Source organism: Amblyomma maculatum, chromosome 2, assembly GCF_055883805.1.
Source record: "Amblyomma maculatum isolate TAMU_Amacu chromosome 2, ASM5588380v1, whole genome shotgun sequence".
NCBI lineage: Eukaryota > Metazoa > Arthropoda > Arachnida > Ixodida > Ixodidae > Amblyomma > Amblyomma maculatum.
Window position 1 is genome coordinate 207278609 of NC_139345.1, and position 10684 is coordinate 207289292.

At 45.1% G+C, this 10684-nt stretch overlaps 2 pseudogenes; one reads left to right on the forward strand and one right to left on the reverse strand.

Moving 5' to 3' along the window:
* Positions 1 to 926: 926 nt before the first annotated feature.
* Positions 927 to 1896, forward strand: LOC146201130 (uncharacterized; annotated as a pseudogene).
* Positions 1897 to 2941: 1045 nt separating this feature from the next.
* LOC146201131 (uncharacterized) lies at positions 2942 to 3738 on the reverse strand (annotated as a pseudogene).
* Positions 3739 to 10684: the final 6946 nt, after the last annotated feature.

Consider the following 10684-nt stretch of genomic DNA (forward strand, 5'->3'; position numbering starts at 1 on the left):
ATAAAGGAGACAAGCTGTGCCGGGGAAACCATGTTTTTGACGTGCACGAAGAACCACCGGACAGCAATACAGTGTTTTGAAGGGACGATGCATCCATCAGGCCAGCGTCAACAATGAGGCATATGCGATTACAGTTAGGGCCAGTAATATATTTCTACGTACGTAGCGTGCCGCTTTATGCATGCAGCTGTAATTATCCGAGCAGTTTTGGGCGCACTTCGTTCTCGCGGAGCGTACTTGTTCATGCATTCTTCGCGCCGTATTCTTCGTAGCTTGGCGAAGCTACCCAATGCTTGAGCAGGCGGTGCTACTGGTGCAGTTACTCAAGTGTAGAAAAAGTCCGTCGTGCTTAATCATGTCGGGGCTTGGAGCTGTTTGCATGTGTCATCATTAGTTCACTATGTCGATCTCGCTCCTTTGACTTGATGCAGCCATGTAGCTACGAATGCCCCAGCAAGGAGATCGTCACGCTGTCACGACTCTGTGTCCGACAACGGTTCTGCTGGTCAGTTGTATTGACGTGCGTTGCTCGAAAGAAAGCGCTGCGCTTTCTTTTCCTTCGCGTGCAAGTTAATTCCCTTTGAGGCGATTCCAATTGCAAGTACTGACCCAAACTGCTGCTGGAACCCCTAAGTGGAGAGCCTTTGTTTGGTGTAACCTGTCGCAAAAGTCTGCAATTGAGAACTACAATTTACTTGGTCCAAACCTGCTAATTTGAGCCGTTGCATGTAGCCAGGTGGCCGATATTAGTGTCGTATTTATGACATCTTCAGCTGTAGAGTAAGACAGCACGCTTTTACTGGGTGCTTGTTCTGGTTGACTTTCCCATATTTGCATCTGTGACATAAACAAATACAAACCAAGAATGAAAATCAATTAATATTTTTTTAATAATTCAGTGCTATGCTTGAATTACATATGTCTTTATGCAGCTGAATGCTGCAAGAAATATGATGCAAGCCCACTGCAGCTGCAGAGGTGGAGTCGACGGCAAGTGTAAACACACTGCAGAGCTCATTGCATATGTAAACAGTGAAGACTCGGCCACACAGACTTCACAGCCAAACCTGTGCAAAGCCCTATCAAACAAACAGCTCGGACTGTACATAAAAGGTGTAGAGTTCTCCGGAATGTTTCCCCCCAAAACAAGCCCTATTGATTTTTGCTTATTAATCCCTCATTAATCCCTCAAGGCCTTGAGATGAACGATGCACAGGGGATCATGCTGAGATCATACCTTCAACTGCAAGAAAACTCGAAGCGCCTTCGACAGGTACTTCCTTTCATTGGGTGGCCATCATCATGCCTTTCATTATTCGAGTGCACCCTCAATGACTTAAAAGGTATTGGCTATGCAATGCTAGGTGAGGAAGAGTGCAACATTTTTGCTGAAACCACAGTGCAGCAAAGTTTGTGCCTTCAATGGCATCGGCTGAGTAAATAAAGACTTTCTGCGAGCTCGAAGGCCCACAAAATAAGACAAGGAGACTTCGAGATGCTTGCACGAGACTTTTGCAATAAAAAATTTCTTGGTGCCGTATGCCAATATGGGATTGAAACAGAACAAATAGCAAAAACTCTCTATGAGGAAAAGGAACGCTGCAATGTGATCCTGATAGGGCTTGTCAATCAAGTGCAAGGTTGGCGTTGCAGTCCAGACGGCTTGGTGCAGGGAAACCAAACTGCTTTTTCTTGAATTTAATGTCCCTACAGATTTCGGGACAAGACTATATATGATAAGAAGGGCAATTTGTTGATTACTTGCAACTGGAAATTGACATGCTGCGTTTGAAATAAAGCCATATGTATTACACGCAAATGCAGGTATCACTGTTCATTCTCAACCTTACACTGTGCCACTTTTTGTATATTCACAACATCAAGCTGTCAATGTGAAACGGGCAAGAGATGAGAGCGTCTTGAGTTGGCTCATTCCTAAGATGGAATGTTTTTATTTCCAGTTTTATAAAAAACAACTGGTGCAAACACTCACAGATTCTTGTTAAGTAGACAGAGCAATGCCAAAGTTGAGCAGTGCACCCTTTAGAACCTCTTGTATAACACAATTTCAACCGTCTGCTCATTTCAAATGCCAAAGCTGGGCAGTGCAATTTTTGATTTAATGGTATATGCTTTGTCAATGTATACCTGAATAATTATTTACTTACTGTAAAATAGTCATTATTGTTTAACTGCAGACCTCATACCACATTGCAAAATCTTCTGCAAAAGAATTTTCGTGTAGGTGCAGAGTTGGAATTTTATTACAACTGTTGTGACAAGCAATTGGTTCAAGCCCTCACAGATTCCTTTTATGCACACAGTAGGTAATGACTAAGTTTAATAGGAAAAAAACAGCGAAAAAAGACACAGGACAAAAAGAAACACAAACACACACAATCGCCTAGTAGATATGAACCAACTGGCCCAGCGATTCCCTCTTCTGAAAGACTAAGTTTAGTTAGCAGTGCAATTTTCTTCTTAATGTGCAGGCTTTTCAAGCCTCTTCTTACACAATTTCTACCTTTTGTTCATTTCAAATGACAGAACTATACAAGAATAGTTATATGTCATGTAAAATAATTTTTTCATTGCACTGTCACCAGTTTTAAAAAGCAAAGCTAGGCATTGCAATTTTGTGTTTAATGTTGTATGGTTTGTGAATGTGTATGCCCAAATATTTATTAACCTGCTGCAAAAGAATTGTAACCGTTTGCCGCATTGATTTCAGACCTCATGTCACAAAGCAAAAACTTCTCAGAAGAATAAGATATATGCAAAGTTTGCTTTTGTGTTGATTTAAAGCAAAAAGGTTAAATTTCATATAACTTTGCATGGCAATTTCAGCTGCCATTTCCATTTATGTGAACACACTGCTAACATATATCAAGTTGTTGTAATAAAGAAAAATGTATCAAAGAGATTTTCTTACAGTGTTTCATTACACGAACCCCTTGAAGATGGACTGCATGTTTACAAGCGCACAGTACATTGTCACAATTTGGTCGACATGCTTTCTGAGCTCATGAGACAGCTTTGTGCTCAGGATGTAAAAAACATTTATCCTTTGAATGCAGTGTTCCACACGCACACGATGTGAAGCTATTTTGTAAGTTCGCTGCACTTCATGTGTTGTAAACTGTTGATGCATTCATGAAAATGGTGAAATTTCTAAGGTAACATGCTGTTCTCCCAAGTCGCAGCACATGTGGGGGAACCCTTCATCTGCCATGACAAGGTCACCAGGTTCAAGCAGGACTAGGAGCCCACAGTTCGCAATTATGTGTGTGTCACTTGACTTTCCGCCAAATACGGGTGAAACAAATTAAATGAACCCACTGGGTGCAACACCAATCAGAAATTTTAAAGGGAAATCACTCTTATAACTACTCCGGAAGTTTACCTGGTCCTTAACTTCTGCTGGCCTTTCAATAGAAGCTTCAATGCAGTCTATTATGACATGACAATGGGGATAGCTTTCCCTAAATGAGGCCGGCCCAGTTTCCTGAACAACGTCCTTGGGAAACCAGCTCAATCAGCCCTTAGTCTTACGTTAAACAAGGTGTCTAAGATTTCATAAAAAGTGCGGGATGCCGTCGTACGATGCATACAGAAGACAGAGCCCACTGCTCCAAATGTAAACCTATGCTTCAATGTCACGAGGAAAAGCAGGAGTCTGCTTCCAAAGAAGAATTCTGTTGACCTCACAACCTTTTCAAGATAACTTGAAAAAGTCATTAAGTGCAGTGGTTTTCCTTGTTCCCTGCAAAAACCCTCTCCTTACAGTACAATGCTTGTAGGGTAGAGTTGAAAATACGTGTTGCAGCCATGATATTCAGTCAGCAAAAAAAAACATAATACTGATAATGATTGACAAAAACCATATGCAATAGTTAACACTTTTAATGACCAGAGACCTTTGATTATTGTGTATATCGTGATCACAGGTGTCTTGTGTGGGCCCCCCAGACATTTATCAGGCTGGCGTAAGAGAGCTTTTTCAACAGGGCTGTTCAACCTCGTATCGGAGATAAAGAAGTTAAAGGTAGCTGCATGTGGATAAATACCACTCTGGACCATGCAAACCAAGTTCTGCATGGAGGCTCAATATATGAAGTCAGAGGTGAGAATAAATAGAGGTATGAATTATTATGGAAAAGAGGAATAACACCTGCGTTAAAATCCCGAGCAGAACAGTGAAACACGCAGCTGCAACACCCGTCAAATCGTTCAAAACTTCAGTTTTCTTGTCTTGGCAAGATACTCACAACCATGAAAACCCCTAAGATGGCACTCATCAATGTTTACAGTCCCAACAACTTTGTCGCAGATCATTAGCTTGGGCATGGTGCGGTGGCTGCATTGAGCAGATGCTTGCAGTTGTCCGAGATGAAGGAACAGCTGAGGATAACAAATATGTCATGCGTGCGGCAACTGCTTTTTTCAGTTTGTGTAGAAACCTGCAAACCACATGTGTGCTCAAACCTCGATTCCTGAGGCGGAGCACAAACATTTGCTGTACTCTAGAAAGAAAACATTTAGGGGGCACTTTGGCTCACTAAAGTGCTTCAAGGTGGAAGACTTCTCCGCCGCTCTGCTTAGGGATTGACTGCGAGATCATTTGTGATTTTGACTGGAATTGTGACAGATACTGCGCATTTTGTTTGCTGTAAACCAATCTTAAACGCCGCTGATGCCTGCCTTACTGCGTCTATTTCTAAATAGGCTCTGTGATGCGGCGTTCGAGGAAGCGCCAAATGAAAGGAGTCGCACGGACGTCTGGATCGAACGCTCGGCGGGCTGATTGATTTATAGGAAGGGAAAGGAGCGGTAACTGTCTCACTTGTTTTCTGTGAACACCTCAACCGACCGTGCCGTAAGGGAAGGGAGGAAGGTGGGAGCGAAAGTGGAAAGAGAGAAAGAGGAGCCGTATTGGAGGGCTACGGAGTAATTTCGACCACCTGGGGATCTTTAACGTGCGCTGACATCGCACAGTACACGGACGCCTCTTCGTTTAGCCTCCATCGAAACGCAGCTGCCCGGCGGGCTCAGCTTCATATATGCGTATGGTAACGACAGTATGAGGCATTAAACTCTTTCGCCTTAAAAACAATACCAGTGCCTGTTCGGAAGCTGGCCAATTACAACTAGTTGCTGGTATAGTTCACGTGCACGCACTCCTAAACCAACACACAGTTAGTCATTTAACAGCACGCGCTTTGCACAGCAGATTGGTGATTTATGTGACGACCGACATTGCCACGTGCGCTGTCGCTGCAGCAGTTTGATCGAGCGTTCGCTGTTATGAATTAGCGTGAGATATGCGCGAAAGGAACGTTACTCTAAACGGATTGCACAAACAGCTAATCGATAAGCTTATGAGTCCCATCTCTCCGTTCCACGAACGACATTTGAGACGTCGCCCAAGTAAATGTTTGCTACGGGCTTACTTTGATCTTTCAGAGCTTTTGTGAACACCTACCGCTGATAGCGAGAACTCTTGTCATCGGTTCAATAGAGTGGAGAGCTGGGCCAGTTGGTACATATTGATAAGGATTGAAACCAGCGGAAAGACGCAGACAAGCTATTTACAGCGCACATAGATAGCGTGCTGTGAAGGGCATTTTCCCCGTGACTGTCTTTTGATTATTTCTCTTGCCACGTGCGCATGTGCTGCTTCTTCGCTGAAGGGTATATATGAATGTTTGTTTCTTAGCAATAAACTCAGTTGTTAGTCCAGCGTTGTGTTGTGTACTTCTCTCCTTGTGTGCGTTTTTCCGCTGGATTCAATTCTTACCACCTTGTCATCGGGTAACGTCGACAGTTGGTGGTAAGACGGAGGAAAAATTGTCGGAGCTTATGACGGTGATTCGGGATCTGTCGCCGGCCTGCAGCCAATGAAATGCACACTGCAGATCCTTGTCCACTTCGTCGGCTTCCATTCCGATCCGTCTTCACTGATGGAGAAAATAGAGTTGACATCAATTCAATGCGTGAAGGATGGAATAATGAATGACGGCAAATACGCACTTCACGCGACGTACGTTGCGCCCGCTGGTTTTGGAAGCAAGACCACGCAGGCAGGGAGAAAAACCTAGTTTCAGGAGGACAATTGTAGTAATTGTGCGCACAGTTCACGACGCAACAATTTGTACGAGAGACATTTTATAAAGAACGAGGTAAAAAGAGCTGTGCAATCAAAGCCAACGTAAAGTTTGAAACGTGTGGGCGCGTGGACGGTAGCACACAAAACACTTGCGCTGCCGGCCGCTGTGGCGCCACCGTCTCTCCGCACGTTTGCTATAGACCTCCTTCACTCCGGCTACGTCATCAAAATGCGGCGGCGCTGTCGTCGTTAGTGACTTTCGCGTGGTAGGCACAACGCTTCAGTCGCTTTGCCTACCGTGATTGTGCGATGGCTGCGGGAAATGCAGAGCACCATGCCGCCTAACCGCGTCGCTATGACATGCGCTGAAAGGCACACAAGAGGAAGTTTAGTAAGCTTGCACAGGTTACTGGCCGACAATGGTCGCCGTAAACTGTTGTGGGCCGCCGCGGTGAAGCGCCAAGGCTGGATACCGCCGCCTGCTCATCGAATATGCGGCAAACACTTCGTCACGGCTAAACTGGAGCTTATTCACCTTTACGCCAGAGCGGTCTACCGGATGAAAGGACGCGAATAACTCAAGTTTGGTTCTATTTGGTACTGTTTTAATGCCGGTGCGGGCGTGGGTGCACAGGTAACATATGTAGACGAGGCAGTCATGTATATATGTTATAATGCGTAGGCCTGTTTCTTTGTTGGAGCATGCATAGATGTTTATTTATGTAAACTATTCCTCAAGCCCGTTCTTTTTTTCACTTTGGTAATTGTATGTATATGCGCATGCAATGATCGAGCTGCTACGCGAGAGATCTGTGTTGCACACCTCAATCCGTGATATATATGTTGCATGGCTAACCTTCGCCGCGTTCACGTCAAATATTTTAATTTAGTTCCTGATGATGATTCCCACTTCACGTTGGTAGCTACTGTTTTGGAATAGAGCTGCATTTTTTTATTTATGCCGAGCGTGTTTATTTGTATTCACAGCGGCTAATTGTGAATGCGAGTTGTGGGGTTTATCCTACATTAGCGCGGCCACAGTGGCCGAGACCGAACTGGGCCGCCCTAACTACGGAACCACGGGTGAAGGTAAAAACGGCCCCAGAAAAGAGGTCCCCAGAAGATACAGCCCCGAAGAAAAGGTCCCTGGAATATACGGCCCGGGAAAAAACGCCCAGAAAGGTCCCCTCAGGAAGCGGTCCCTAGGAAAAAATGTCACCGTGAAATTGACTGAAAAACTGCCCGGAACTCACTTAGCAAAAAATTAAACATCTTATTGGATGCTTTTTTTTTTTTTAGAATAGATGTATATATTGTTTGGGCACTGGGTCCTCTGGGTGCTTTACACGTTTACAGGAACTGGAGAAGGCTTGGCGAGAAAGCATTGCGAAAAAAAAAAAAAAGAACCCCACCACTATACAACATCCAGCGAGTATTATGCATGCAGCGCATAGTTCCCAGTTTCCAAGCTAGGAAATATCGCTCTTTTATAGCTCTAATCACCCGGCTAGTATTACACATTTGAGAGACGTGCTTGTCCTCAACCGCACAAATTTCGGCACCATAATGTTCTTTTTTTTTTCTTTTTTTGCGAACGCACGGCATTATTACCATTTTTTGCAAATTTCAAGCGGACGGGTAGAAGGAAGCACTGTAGCATACATTACTGCGGCTAGACACGAAGAAACTCAGTCTAAGCCTTTAGTAAAAGAACTACAGAGCGTGAAAAAAACAAATAAAACGGCGGGGATCAAAACATAAATAATGTTCAAGCTAAAACCATAAAAGATGTATGATAAAACACTGAAAGTTTATTACAATGAGCGCAATTCATCGCTGATAAGCCGAGCACCAGGCAAAGCGACAGCTTGACTTAGCAGTATGTTTGATTGCATCTATTTAGGGACGTTTTATCCGGGGCCCTTTTTTCCGGGACCATTTTTTCCTGGGACGTTTTTACCGGAACCCACGTAACCACATTGGCCGCTGCTGCTCGTAATTGTAATGCAAGCTAACGGCGTGACTATTTATTTATTTATGGCGCTGAGTTTGCCACACGGCATAAAAGGTGGTGGTATAGCGTCACAGGAATGTGTGGAGCTGGAGGAATGTGTGGAAACGGCGTGACTACCCGTGATAAAATTGCTACCATTAACGACGACTGCCGCCCATGAACAGAGCAGATATAACAGACGCGCAGCGTTGTGATTTCAACGAATAACGAAATGATACGCAAATCCGTGTGGGGTCAAGGCTACCGTTGCCGTGCTAACCTAAATCATCTTAACCATGCAGCCGCTCGACGCTAGCGAGGTGTTTCGTGCTTACCAAGAACGCTCATCTGCCGCCCGGTGTGAAGAATCATCCGATAACGCAATGATATGATTCGAGCGGACTACTTCGTTTGCGGTTTGCGCGCGCTATTTATGAGCGAGAAAAATCACTGTCAGATTACTCGACTCAAAGTAGTTGTAAGCATCCGAAGCTTTGTAATCCTCGATGCGTTCCACGCTTAATTTTTTTGTGAGAAAACAGCAAATAGATGTCAACGTCGCTCAGTTTCTTTGGCTGGCAGCAACGCTTCACTTGTGCGCTTTGAACCCAATCTTCATCGGTATACGGCATGCGGGTCCGTACGCTGCACGCCGTGTACGTAGAGTTTCTCAATTTATCGCTTCAGTCCTCACCGCTGAGGCCTACGAAATACTAGCATGTGGTCTGCCAAGAAGGCGCCTACAAATCACGATAACACGGCCTTGACAAGCTCGGCCGCAGTGCCCCGGCTAGCCACTGTACCCCGGCCGCGGTCGTGCTTTTTGCCTACCGTGGGATCGCTGACGAGAGCAGCGCCACCTCGATCGTCTTGTTTGTTTGCAAACATGAAGGAGGTCTATAAGTGTAGCGCACCTCAGAGATGAGGAGGAGCCTCATGTACACACTAACTAACAAGAGTGGCATGAACAAAATAGAAAAATTGGCGCTGTAGCAGTTGAATCCCTAACATCTGCTTTGGAAAGGGCCGAAACTCCTGCCAAGAATACATGCGGATCAAACTAGAAATACAGATATGCCGCATATATGAATGCCTGATATACACGGCTAAAGCTTCTGAAGATAAAAAATGCAATAAAGCAATGAATATATCAAGGGTGGAAATCTGGGAAGTCTGTTATGCATAACATGAGTGAGAGCGCAAAACCAAGAGGACAAAGGATAAAAAGCACACCACCCTGCGATGCGTCTTTATTCCTTGTCCGTCTGGTTTGGCGCTCTTTTACGTCATGAATGGATGTATCACTTAGAATATCCAGCGGAAATACTGACTGGGTGATATTAACTGCCAAATAATGGAGCTTGAAGGCAAATAAAAGAGTGTGACGGACTTCCACAGGATAGTGGAAGAATGTGTGACCGCGCTCCGCGGAGTGTCAGCGTATCCGGCGAGGCCACGCATCGAAATAAAGTGGCTCAGGCACACAGGGACCTAGAGGCGGTGCTTCGTGCTTTCTGATACAGCACGCAAGCGCACAGTTCTTATCTGTTACAGCATTTTTATCACTGAAACAGCATAATAAATAATTAACAAAGAAAAAAGGTGCGATCGATGATTTTAGAACTAGCGGCGTGTCGTATTCAAACAATGGACAAAAAGAATGCCCTCTTTCTTTTCGCATACCCCATTTGAGAAAATTGGCATCGGCGTGCTTGGTCCGCTCCCCATTATTGTTTGCGTCGGCTACTGCACATGATACGCAGAGAGCGCTGCTCTCATTTCTGCCAGAGCAGGAGACGTTTCCACCTTTCTACTGCACTCCGTGATTTTTCTCCACGGTGCCCCTCGAGTCATCATCAGTTACCGTAGTCAATGCAGTGCCGATGTCATCGAAGAGTTACTCCGACTATATATTTGTGATTATCGGCACTCTACACCCTATCATCGACACACGAATGACCTCGCAGAGCGCATCAATCGCGCTTTGAGAACATGTTGGCGATGTACGTTGACACTGACCATGAGAACTGGGACAAAGTGCTGCCTTTTGTCACTTGCGCGTATAATACTGCCCTGCACGAGACCACCGGCGAGACCATTCTTTCTTCTCTACGCCCGTTCGCCACACACGTTTTTCGACACGATTCTCTTACGAAAATTCCATATCTGCTCCAGATATGGAATATATGCTGCCAGATACAAATATACAAAGCCGCGTTCAGACTACGTGCGCCACGCACGTATCGTTCGTAAGGATCGTAAGCGTAAGCGCAAAAAAATGTAACTTGTCTGTTCAGACTGCTGTCGCATTGAGCGTAAAATGCGCAACGTCCGCAGCCAGCGTGGTAGTAAATGTCGGAGAGGACCCGCGACTTTTACGACTAGTAGAGATGCGTCTGTTACGACGTGACCAATGAGCACAGCCGTTTCGGTTTTCCCTTTCCGGTCTCTGCGCTTCCGGTCCTCCCAGACTTCGCGCGCTGACGAATAGAAGGCGGCACCACTCGACGTTCTGATAGTTCCGACACTGCTAGATTGTTTCGGCTAGCCTGTGTTCGTGTTGTGCTTCTGCCCGCAGCTTAACA